We start from the raw sequence: 12,925 nt of genomic DNA, 5'->3' as shown, positions 1-12,925 counted from the left end.
AGACAAATCTCGCTTTCTGTTTACTTCCCCCATTTTCTATCATTATATTTACCCTTATAGGTTTAACTCATGTCTATATCATTTTTCAGTATTCGTTGTAATTATAAGGAAATGTTTTAAAATTTCAAAGAATAAAAGAAAACATGTTTTATGAAACTATATTACCATGCGAAAATAATAACCATGCTCTATCAGTTGTTAATTGTAAATAAATATACATATTGTAAATAATATTGAAATTGGTCTTAGATGAATCGTTTAATAACCTGCCCAAGAGCAGTACTTGAGCCATGAACGATGTACAAAATTAAATAATATAAACAAAGGCGCGTCGAACTAAAATTTTTGGGTTTAGGAAAACTTGAATTTTACCGATTTCTATGTTGCAATATCATCTCCAAATTTGCCGAATCGTCAGCAAAATTTGAGGAACACGGAATTTTTGGGAAGATCACTGTGACATCCCATCGGGGCGCCCCTGAATGTGAAACGTCACCATTTCTTAATAAGCTTGACAGTTTAAATTTATATAACTCTTTTTTTCGTGTTTTTGAGTGAAAGAATTTTTTCTTCTTTTAGGGGGGAGGGGGCGGCAAATTTCAAATCTGCCTTGGGGTGGCATGGAGCTAAATTCGGCTCTGCAGTTTTGTTAATATTTCTAAAACATATGATCAGGGCCATAGGCAAGTAGCTAGAATTTTGTTAAGGGGGCGGGGGGTCCAAGACGGAATGAACTTTAAAAATGGGGGAGTACTGAACAAGAAGCTTTAGCTGTTAACTATGTTAATTAGTACTATTTCAATTAAAACTACAGTTATTAATGCATGATAACTAGCTTCAAATTAATTAGCTAATCAAAATTTTAAGGCATTTATAAAAAGTACTTAATCAAAAAAAGAATTTTTAATCACCTCTAGATAGTATGAAATGAAGTCCCCAAAAAGCGTCTCACATAAATTGCCGAATATGGGGGTGAAAAATTACCCGCTAATTTTAACAGTTTTTATCGTTGGGAAATGCAGATTTTTTTGCTCTCTGTGCATTTTTTTCCAATTCTCTAACTTAACTATGGTGTGAATTATTTGCGTTAAAAACCCGAATTTTTCAAGGCTTCGACGAAGTGGTGCCCGCAGGTGCAGTGGTTCCGCAGGTGCAGTGCCTGCACTTCAGGCACTCCTTCGTTTCTTTCTTTCTTTTTTATTTCAATTTCTTAAAAATATTTTATTTTGTTGTGATCCATAATCCTGTTTAAGAGTTGTGAGTTTCCGGGACACAGCGGACAAATTCGTGACAATTCGTGATTGTGAAAAAATGATATAGTTCGCAATCACGAATTGCGATAGTACCCTACTCGTTGGGTTTCATGTTTATTCAAATGGAATGGAAATGGTCCAGAAATTGGCACCCGTGATGGTATTGGTGATTTTTTACAATAGGTAGCAAGAGGCATATCCATAAAAAAAGAAATGGTAATTAGGTTCTGGTAATAAAGATTATGATTTTTATGGCCGATATCCACCATTAAATATGCGCTAAGCATAAAGATTATTTACAGCGTGTAACGTAATGCATTTTAATTTCTTATCAAACTTAAAGATAGGTATTAGTAATCTGTAAATATTAAAGACGATTAGATGACGTTTCACTGTTTAATGAAAAAACATTTTACACACACACACAAAAAAAAAAACTTTTTTTTAAATATAAAGTTTGCTTGAGTTAAGGCCTGAAATAAATATGAATAAAATCAAACCACAGAAGATTTGTAACTATGACGAAGAAAATTTCACTCTCTAAATAAATATTAAAAACAATTGTCGTCACAGAAATCGGAAAAATCAGAGCAGCATCAGTTTTGTTGAAATGAGGATAATAAGCAATTCGTGATTGCTCAATAACCCTATGACAAACTACAGGACTACTGCAAACACAAGGAGTGTGCAGAATGACAATATGTTATTTATTCGATGCTATTTTTGTCTAAACGCAATATTTAGATGGGATACCAAAATGAAGTGTAAGGCACAAAACTGTAAAAATAAAACACAATTCAAAAAAATGCAATACAACTTACGTATCATTTTTGGAGTGCGTTGAAGTTTTTTCTTCTGTATTTCGATTTTTTTCAAAGATTTTTTCCCTAATTTCAGGAAGAAAAAGTTTGCTATGGACACCAATAATAGATATGCGTTGTGCAACCTCAGAGACTCACAAGCCTCCTGTAGGTTGTAGGAGCCCCTGGCACCTTCTAAAAATGTGGTGCTGTCTACAATGGCTCCGATGCCGACAGCCCCTTCCCTGATTATCCCAATGTGTCATTTTCCTTTCGCTATATGGCCCAGGGCTTTGATATGGTCTTCCCTGAAAACACAAACGAGAGTGGGACGATTTCAAGAAAGTTTTATAATGGCTACTCATCATTGTTGACGAATGAAACTTTCCCGAGGTTCCCTCTGGTGTTGCATGGCTTTCTCCCAGTCTTGGCTTTCTCCGATACAGTCTGATCGGAGAAAGCCATGGGTGTTGAGAAAAAGATAAGCAAACCAAACCACGGCCTGAAACCAAACTACTTTTGCTGTCCCAAGTCAGCGTTCTTGTACACAGGCGCGAAAAGCTTATCGGCTTTCATCAAGGGATGCGCTAATGAGGTGGGGTGCTAATCGATTGTTTAATCTGTCGCCGAGTGCGAGGTGACCCGTGACCCTGGGTGGCCCGTCTACGGGCAAGGCCTTTCCACAAGGAAAAAAAGCTTTCTTTCGGCAAGTACGAGTCAGCGGTTTTAAAGAAGACGAGGGGCTTCCTAAGGTTTTACAAAGATTTGAAAACCGTTTACAAAAATGAGTGAACCAATCTGGGATTTTCCTTTGTCACCCAGTGGTTTGATTTTGCATCTTCTAGGCGACAGAATTTTTTCACTACGCGACATTGGTGTCGCGTAGTCCCTATGTTAAAAAATGCTCTGCTCGTAATCAAGTTTTAGGTCAAACTTTCTTCTATTGATAACAGAGCTAATAAAGATAATTTACCATCAGAAATGAGAGTACGCAAAGGACACTTAATTCTCTTCAATTACGAAAATGATCGTTCTCCTGGCTAATATGCTTTCATTTAATTTTAAAAAAAAATGTCAAATGACAAAATTTTTTTGTTCCCTTTAGTTAGAGGCCCCAAACACTGGTCACTAAAAAAAATTTGATGACAAAAATTAGATGCCCCCTTTTCTTTGGTGCCCCGGGCCCGGGCCCCGAATGTCCTGTCGTAAATCAGTCCATGCTCCGCACGTGCGTGACGTAGGAAGGAAGGACGAGTCTCTTTGCTGAGGGATCAAGTATGCATGTAACTAACATGTGGTTCCTATTCCTATTCAGAGTCACAACTGACTACAACTGTATTTATGTCGAGGACTGCATACTAAGTGCCTTGCCTCCATTATTTTATATACCGATAGATGGCAGCACCATCACCGGATACATGTGGTTTAGAGCCCCTATAACTGGAGAGGCCGATGCATCCGCCATATTGGAGCAAGCGTACGACAGGGAATGCTACCTTTATTGGCAATCATTCGCCAAACAGGGAACGAGAGAGTCGGAGAGCGAAGGTGAACATTGGCGACGTTTTGGGAACAGTTGGCGTCGTTTCCAAGCTGCTAGTCACTTCGCGGGCTATTAATTATCCATTTCCTTTTTCTTTCTGCATCTGCTGGAAATCTGAAGCGCTGAAATCCCTTTTTGGAGATGTTTGCACAATTTACAGCCGAACAACCACCCATTTGACTCAATTTAACACATGCTAAAGAAATACAAACACCAGCAGCAATGCTATCGCTACGAAGCACTGGATCACGTTTGCTCCAAAATGGCGGATGCGTCGGCTCCTCCTCTATAGGGGCCTTAATGTGGTTAACGCAACATTCTTTACCTCAGTTGCGTGGCGTCTTTACAGCAGTGTTGCCACTATTCAAGATCAAACCCTCGTGTAACCGTCAGGTCGCAATTGTTAATCCTGAACATGCAGTGAGCAAGTAACACTCCTCGAACAATTGAATCCAGTATGAAGTGTGAATTCCTTGCCTTGTTCTGTCATTTGTTTTTTGCATGCTGAGAGATGCAATGAACCAGAAGTTTAATAGCAAATGAGTAATGTGTGCGATAAAACTTTCAGGAGAAACAGGAATGTGCGGAAGTGGTGTTGAAATTTGTGAAGAAGGACCTAAGCTCATGATGCGTTGACTCATCACTTTCACGACATTTGTAGTCTGGATTTATCTCCTTCCGATTTCCATCTTTTGCCTCTTATGTACATCTGACTCAAAGGACAAATGCTTGGATTGCTTAGACTAACGTAAAGAATTGGTCCGGAAACAAAGTTTGCTGCCTGGCTTTCGCGTCGATGGTTGGAAAAGTTGTCCCCATTTTGCGACAAATGTTTCAATTAGAAAGGTAACTAAGCAGAGAAGTAGCTGTAGCTGGACGCAAGTTTTCATTTTCACAGATTTTATTTTGCGTCTGATCGGACCTTGGAAAAAAATAGCCCTCGTACCATCAAGATAGTTGCTCTATTTCACGTGTCTAAGTCAACAAAATTGGGGTTAAATAGAAATGAGTAATTGTTAAGAGCTGACCAGTGATGAGTCCTGATCTAAGCCTGATAGCGGGTATCTGGGAAATATTACATAAAGACGAAAATGCTAACGAAAGATGATTTGCAGCAGTTTCAGAGCTAACTCTGGAAAAGATCGAGGTTCGTTTTTTAAGCCAAAATTTCATCAAGCTCTTGTTTTGAGAATTCTTGATTGCCTTTTTTAAGTGATTAATAAAAACAGCTTAAAAATATTAAGATTAGAGGAAGAATTGTGACTACAAACGTTTGGGACAATAAAACGTGAATTTTTCTCACTGTGCCTCTGATTCTATGATATTACTTTTGTCATGTTTTATTATCGCCTTGATATTATCTATAATAATTTTGTTTTTTGAAATTGCTTTTCCTCTTTTTAATTCATAATGAAAGAAGAAAATATATAATAATGTATACAATATGTCTATGTGTAAGCGTTTTGAACGCACTGTATGTGGCTCAACTTATGTGTTAGCAAAGATGAAAAAACTATCGTAACAGGCTTGCTAAACCTGGTATGAGAATTCAACATTCATCCCTAAAGCCTGCTATTAAGTATCGATACAATAATAGAATAAGTAACATTCACACCATTAAAATGTCAACGCTAATTGTTGTTGTTAGTGAGTTAATTTTCGAAGTTATACTATTTGAAGACAATAAATAATTTGAATTTTTTCGTTTGCAAAAGTAAACCATTTTCAGAATTCAATATTCAAAACGACAACAGGGTGTTCATAAAAGAGCTACTGGGGTTTTGAAGCTAAATTCTTAAATACAATCACGAAATTAGGTAAATGTTATAAATATACGTACTAAAAAGGTTAATTAGTCAGGATTTTAAATATTTAGCAGATTTCAAAGGGTGGGCTGTTTGTGGCGTAGCACTCATTCAAACGGTAACCAACCCCTTCCCACGTCATGGCCAGACTGTCTGGAGTGGTTTCTGCTACACAAGCAATTATTCTTTGCCTGAGATGGTTTACATCCTGAAGGTTTTTGCCGTAAACATTATTTTTGACGTGTAAGAAAATGAAAAAGTCTTACGGTGTCAAATAAAGGCTTCTTAGAGATTTAGAAATAGGCCCTGACCTTCCAATACCCTAATTTCCGAATCGATTATCCAATGCTTCCTGTCTACCTAGCGTTGAAAAACAGAACTGAAATTGGTGTGCATGAAATTTGATGAGCCACTGATTTCTTCACAATTAACTGATTTGACCTTACTCATATTGTGAACTCTATATGATTTTTTAAAATCCAGTAGTTTTTTTTGTGGGCACCATGTATTGAAGAAAAACCTGGGATTCCATGAAGAAAAAGTGGACACTCTGGACACTAAGAAGAAAGAGCGGAAGAAACCTGCTGCAGTGTGCGTTGTGGGCGGAGTCATAAACATCCATTTGCTACGCCATTGTATTAAACTGTTAGAGAAATTATTAAATCAATGAAACTTACCTAAAAGAGAATATTCTATGCTTGTAAGCAGTAGAATGATGTGTCATCGAACGAACTGCGCCAAAAAATGAACCGATCGGGTCGCGTTATCAACCGCCTTCCTTTTCCCAAAAAGAACGAAATTTCTTCGAACTCCTGCTTGGATGCGAGGGGTCATCTGATACCCAGCCCAGCACGCTCAAAGTCTCTGAACCGATCTGAAGTAAAATAAATAAACGAAAGGGCGCTGCTCTTATCTCGTCGACTCCCAGACGAGGGCCAACAACTTTTAGCACTTTTTTTTTCCTATTTAGCATTTCGAAATATCCACAGAAGTTATTAAAAAGTTTTTCATCTTCTCTTTCGAACGCCGTATTTTGCAACTTGAGCAAAATGGTGATGCGTATTTTCAGATGTCATGAGAGAAGGATTTCATTGTATTGTTAAACGTATATGTTGTGGCACACGTAACCATGGAATTCAGAAAGAAACAGGAAGATGTTAAACATAACTATGCTAAACAGCTATGCATTTTTCCAGGCGAAGTTTTGCTTATCGCGGAATTTTCCCCAACACGTTATGAAATATGTTGTTGTAAAGCGCGCATGCATACAATAATGTCACCTCCTTACAAAATGAAAGATAGCTCTGGTTACGCATCAAACATCGCCTGAATTGGGAACACTTTGTTTTTCGTGTGACTCTGGGATGTCGCATGCGTTCTATTCAATACGGAACGCATGGAATTTTACCAACTTTAGGGAACTTCTTTCTCGGACTTGCTGTATTTTAGATTACGTTCATGTGATTTCGTTAATATTGGCAAGTCGCATAAAAAAGCAAAATAAACTACACTGTACCTTTGCCAAGTTTAAAACTTCTTCGCCGTAAGAAAGTAATATTTAATCGGGGTAAGTTTTGGAACATAAAGGGAAAAAAAAGGGCTTTTGTTCTCCTTCCACTTTTTTATTAGTCAACCATATTGTTCCTCCTACGATTTATTGATTTTCGAATTTCTTCATTAAGTCGTTCTCATGATCAATTTCTCCTATTGCATCACAAACTATTTTTAAAAAATGACTATTAGAAATACTTCTCTTTTTTAACATTATAACTTTAGATGGGTCTTAGCCGCAATCTAAATCTTCATCCCGATGACTGTCTTTGGCTTTTTATTCCCAGTTGATTATCTTTTATATTTACAGGTCCTTGAGGACTTCCTCAACTTTTCCCCTTTTTGCTCTTCATCTCGATCTTTGTCCATCGGCTTCCTATACAGATGTTTAGCCATTCGATTGTCAGTCTGTCTGTTGATGTGACAGTGCCAGGATATTCGTTGTGTCTAGATAAAATTCCCCTATATCTTTGTTTTTCTTATCAGTATTTCTACTTCACTCTTATTCTGCATAATTCATTGTACCTGGATGGGTCCATATATCTTTCTCATTATTTTACGATGTAATATGCTTAAGCCCTGGTGTTCTTAGCACGGGTGTCACCCAGGATGGTAATTATGGACACTTGTTAAATATCAAAACGATTATTAAATTTCACACAAAGAAAAAAAAATCATATTTGTGTATCAAACTAATGAATCACAGGCACTGTACTAACAGCCTCAGCACATGGACCATTACAACTAAAGCTCCAGATTAGCGGTCGCCTGTCGCCAATGGGCGAAAATTAGGGTGAAGTGAGCAAAACGAAATTGAGAAATATGTAAAGCCTGTATGCCGAAAGTTGCCTCTTACCAAGTCTATTTATCATACAAAATTTCAGCTAAATCAAATAATATCTTTAGCTGCCCATTTGACTTTGAATTTTAAGTAATTTGCCTGATTTTTCACCAAACTATCGAAAATGGAATGATAAAATAAAATTACCTCTCATTTGAAACTTTGAACGTTTGTAATGAAACTCTTGATTCATTAATGCTAAATATATAGTTATTACCTATATATTTAGCATTATCACTCTTGATTCATTAATGCTAAATATATAGTTATTATATATAGTTAGTTGAATGACTTAGGCTATGGCGAAATTGCTTTCAAACGTGCATCAAGCGCGCTAATCGCAAATTCTCTGCCACACACTTTCTTTGCGTTCACTGCTATCAACTGCGTTCTTTGTTCAAGTTGGCTCTCTCTCTCTCTTTTGAAGTAGTAGTACATTTTGTTTAAATTATTTCAAAGCATTTATAGTCCAGTCATATTATACAAAAAAAAAAAAAAAAAAAGGGCGGGGGGGGGGGGGCTAAAATCGCAAAGCACGATGTAGTTCTAATTTTTTATATGTTGTTTGGATCAGTTAGGGTAGCGTAAATCTAAGTTTGCAGTTTTCAAAAACCTGTGCTCGCTGCGTAGCTCGCAAAAAAAATGCGAAATTTTAGGATGGTTTTTAGTTTTTCCTTTATAACTCCTAAATTATCCAACTTTTGACTATAAATGTGGATGCCTGTTTTAAAGCGCATTAAATTTTGCATAACGTAAGCTCAAGTGGCTTTCTGTACGACCAATAGTTTAGGAGATAATAGAGTGGAGATATCGTGCTTCAAAAATTGGTTATTTTTGGCGAAAAATAAAAAAATTATGCTTCGATCACATTCCACTCCAAATATGGACATGAAGTCAAAGTCTAATTGAAAAAAACTGAGCATACTGTTACAGTACATTTAATTGACTTTCATTTAAGCCGAAAACGAAGTCTGTAGATTCAATAGTTCTTTCACAATTGCAAAACCGACAAATAATCGTAAAATTCGATTTTTGATGAAATGACACGACGTCTTAAACTTTCTTTAAATTTTTATTTCAAAATAAAACCTTGTATCAATCATCCGTTACACCTCCATATTTTTCACCCATCTAATGTTTTTTTATTTTTACATCGTCCTTCGATGACCCCAACATTTGGGATCCGAATGCGTCGGGTACTGTCAGACCTGCAGCTACCAGATTTAAAAACTGCCAGCACAGTAAAAGTAATTGAACCATGGTGCGAAGTAATACCCTCCATAATCAGTGACTTCTATATATTCTCCAAACAAACTACTGCCGATACAGTCTATCAACAAATATTTTATGACATAAAAAGCAAGTATTCTGAATACAATTCCATTTTCACCGACGGGTCAAAAGCAAGCGATCACGTCGGCTTTGCTACAGTAATTAACGATCAAGCTACCGCAAAAAAAACTAAACCCATCTTGCTCAGTATTTACCTCAGAAATAAAAGCTATATTTAAATCTCTTCAATCAATAGCCCAATCTAATCAACAAAAATGGGTAATATACACTGACTCGAAGAGTTCAGTGGAAGCCATTACACACTGCAATAATAATAGCCACCCCATAGTCATTCAGTCATATCATTTATAAAAAACTCTTATCCAAAATAATTTTCACGTACTCTTTTATTGAATCCCTGGTAGAGATGTAAAATTTCCGGAAATTTTGAAATGGTGGAAAAAAACCGGTTTTTTTCGGGAAAAATTTGAAAAATATGGAAAATTTGATTTTTTTATGAATAAAATTAGGGTTTCTTAATAGCTCTGTGTTTCTTGGAACATATAAAGGGTTAAGCATTAAGAAATATATACTATCGACACATCTGCTTGACAGAAATACACATAAAGGTAAGATTAATTAGAAAAAAAAACTCTTTGTTTTATAACTGAGAGCTTGCATGATCAAACAACAGAAATAAGTCAAGTCGTCATTCAACCAATAATATTGGGTAATGTGTGTCTAACCGTAACAATTACATTTTCTATTTTAGATTGCCTTTGAAACTTGAAGTATTAATTGAAATTTTCAACTTTCAAACATGATTGTTTTTTTTTTTTTTTTTTTTTTTTTTTGAAAGAAAAATAATACAATGTAACTTTACTGTCTGAAAATGAAAGCTATTGAGTTTTTATTTTTTCCAATCCAGTCTCAGACCAAATCAAAACTAAATTGGTGTTTCTTAAGCTGAACCAAAACTTAAACTACAGTTTCAGTTTATTCATACGGCCGTGCTAAGCACAGTAGTAAAAGTAATTATACCAGCACTTTTGAACAAATTTGAGTTATTATAACCAAGTTTTCTCTGTTTCTTATTTTATTTAATAAATAAAATGTTTTAGGCGTCATTTGATCAAGAACTATTGTTTTGAAAAATTCTTTAAAAAAAAAAAAAAAAAAAAAAGACATCTGAATCAAATATGTGGAAGAGTCACACTTTAAAATACAGCTTGAGCCCAACTGCAAATTCTCCTTTTTAGCTCAGCACAGCAGTAGACACGGTGCGGCAAAAAAAAAAATCGGACAAAAATTGTATCATCGAATGGAAGAAAGGTAATTTCATCTTAATGAGTGCCCAATTTATTTTTGTTTCTCACTTTATTAGAAAATAATTTACAATATATTACCTAGTTTATGTATTTTTTTTCGGTTTTCTTGCAATTTTAAGCAAAACACCTGCTATTTTAAGTTATTTAACCAAGTAGAACGACAGTTCGTTTGCTTGTTTTCCCTTGACAAACAGTATTTGAAATGGCATGTCGTTTTAAGTGGCTTGGAAATGATAGTCGGGAATGTGTACAAAAACGAAGTGAACATTTCAGTTAATCGTCAAGTCATCCAAAAGTGAGTTCAATGAAATCTTTGGGTTTCCACGAGAGCAATCGTTTGTGGGAATTTGTGCCCGATAAGTGGGACTAAGGGAAAAAACAGCTCAAACAGAAGTTTTACGAGTTCCAAAAAGTTCAGGCATTCGTATGACTCCAAAGATGCCAGAAACGCTAGAGACGGGTCGCAAGTCCACGCTGAAAGAGATATATTTCACTGATTACCATTCAACCGGCTCACATCCCCCAGAACCATAGGATTTGGTCTGTAGACACTCCAAGCACCTTAAAAAGTGTTAGATATCGCCAAAACCCGAAGTCAGGCTTGGTCTGAGATGGAATCAGCACAAGCGACAAAAAATCTCTAGTTTTTTGTGGATGAGGGCCGTAAAATGAATCAAAAAGTGAACCAGAAGGACATTTTAGAAGCTGTTTTACTTCTGTGGACATAAGAGCACTTCATCATTGTAGACTGGACATTTTCCTTAAATTCCACACCAATTCATATGGCCAAAAAGAAAAGAGTGGTGCAAGGCGCATTGTTTTTGACATGATATCATCTTTAGAGTGGACTTTCTACTCGCTCGACCTCAATCCCATTTACTACACTGTATGGCCTGTTTCAGAGTCAAAGGTCTACCCTAAACTACACATAAGTTTGGACTTTCTAAACCAATTGCTTTATGAAGAATAGGATTGATTAAAGGACTTGCTGCCCTTGAATGAAAATTTCAATAAACAGTTGCATCTCTGTTTTTCTGCAAAAGGCTGCTAGTTTGAAACCAATTAAATTTATTGATTGCTAAAGGTCTTCTCATATTATTATTTTTTGTGTTTTGTTAATTTAATTGTTTTTAATGGAGTTTCTTGGGAAATTGCTTGCCCGTTTTTTTTTTTTTTTTTGCCGCACCCTGTACATTTGGTTTGCCCAGTCAGCAGAAACATAGTTTTGTGATGAAAGTTATACTTGTTTGTTTTATGAAGAAGGAAAATAAATTCTTCACTAAGGTTATTGGTTTAAGCTTTTTTGCAAAAAGTATTATTAAACATTTTTTGATCTATATGCAAATTATATTGTTATACAACGACTTGCATTAATGTCAGACAGTATTTTAACATAAAACAGGGGGGGGGGGGATTGCATCAGAATTTAAGCGTGAGAAATTTATAATCACTTTTTGTTTAAAATTTCAATTAAAACCCTGAACAGTTGAAAAAATTCATTTTTTTTTCCAGTTTTTCCGAAGTGGACATTTATTCCTTCGGGGAAAAAAACGATTTTTTTTCCGTTTTTTCGGAAATTTTCCGGTTTTTTTCCGACTGTTTTCATCTCTAATCCCGGGTCACGTGGGCATTGCCGGCAATGAAGCAGCCGACTTGGCTGCCAGAGCTGCAAGTATCCAAACCGATGACAGTGTCACTTTTGAGGATATGAAAAAAGCCATTTGTGAATGTCTTAACACACATTGGCAGCAGAACTGGAATCTTGAAACACAAAACAAATTACATTCGATCCAGCCCTCGACTACAGGTTTCAAATCAATGCAGCTTACCAGGAGAGAACAAGTTTTATTAACTCGACTACGCATCGGTCATACCAGATTCACCCATAAGTACCTCCTTTGTCGTGAACCAGTTCCAACATGCATTACATGTAATGTAAATCAGACAGTGTTGCACATTTTAAGTAACTGCCCAAATTTTAACCAAGTTCGTTTTAAATATTCAGTCCATCTTTGAAGGAGTTGCTGGGGGACCCACCCCATCGCAATTTGTTCTCCTTCCTCCAGGAGATAGGTTTCTCCTTTTTAATTTAGTGTTTTTGTCGTCAAAATGTGATTTTGTCCTTTTCTTGTTAAGCAAGGTTATTGTCAACCTATTGTTTTATCCATTTAAATGCTTTTAATATTTACATGTTCTTCACTACTTATTTTAAAGTAGTGAAGTTTTATACCTTTTACCTCAAAACAAGTTTACTTTTACAATGTCATGACTTCATATAAATAATATTAAATAAAAAAAACGTTTGGCGCAGTATAGCCCTTAAGGGCTCTTGTGCCATTAAAATTAAATAAACCAAACCAACCAAACCAAAATATTTCTGCGGAAGGACATCACAGCAGGTAAAAAAGGTTCGCTATTATTTAAACTGAGTCACGCTGGCTTTGGCAGGAAACAGGTAGCAAAGTTGCGTCAAAAACTGAGTCATTCCATCTCCAAAGACCTCGTCGTCTCCACCCGACAATCTCCGATTTG

At 36.1% G+C, this 12,925-nt stretch overlaps 1 protein-coding gene across 1 annotated transcript in view; it reads right to left on the bottom strand.

Annotated features, from left to right (window-relative positions):
- The window catches only part of LOC129216873 (organic cation transporter protein-like), an 82,688-nt gene extending 76,487 nt beyond the window's left edge, over positions 1-6,201 (bottom strand). The window contains exon 1 of the mRNA XM_054851089.1: positions 6,079-6,201. The gene's annotated coding sequence lies outside the window, so the exon portion shown is untranslated. The remainder of the gene's footprint in view (positions 1-6,078) is intronic.
- Positions 6,202-12,925: the final 6,724 nt, after the last annotated feature.

This window comes from Uloborus diversus, chromosome 2, assembly GCF_026930045.1.
Source record: "Uloborus diversus isolate 005 chromosome 2, Udiv.v.3.1, whole genome shotgun sequence".
In the NCBI taxonomy this organism is placed as follows: domain Eukaryota; kingdom Metazoa; phylum Arthropoda; class Arachnida; order Araneae; family Uloboridae; genus Uloborus; species Uloborus diversus.
This window is presented reverse-complemented; position numbering and strand designations above follow the sequence as displayed.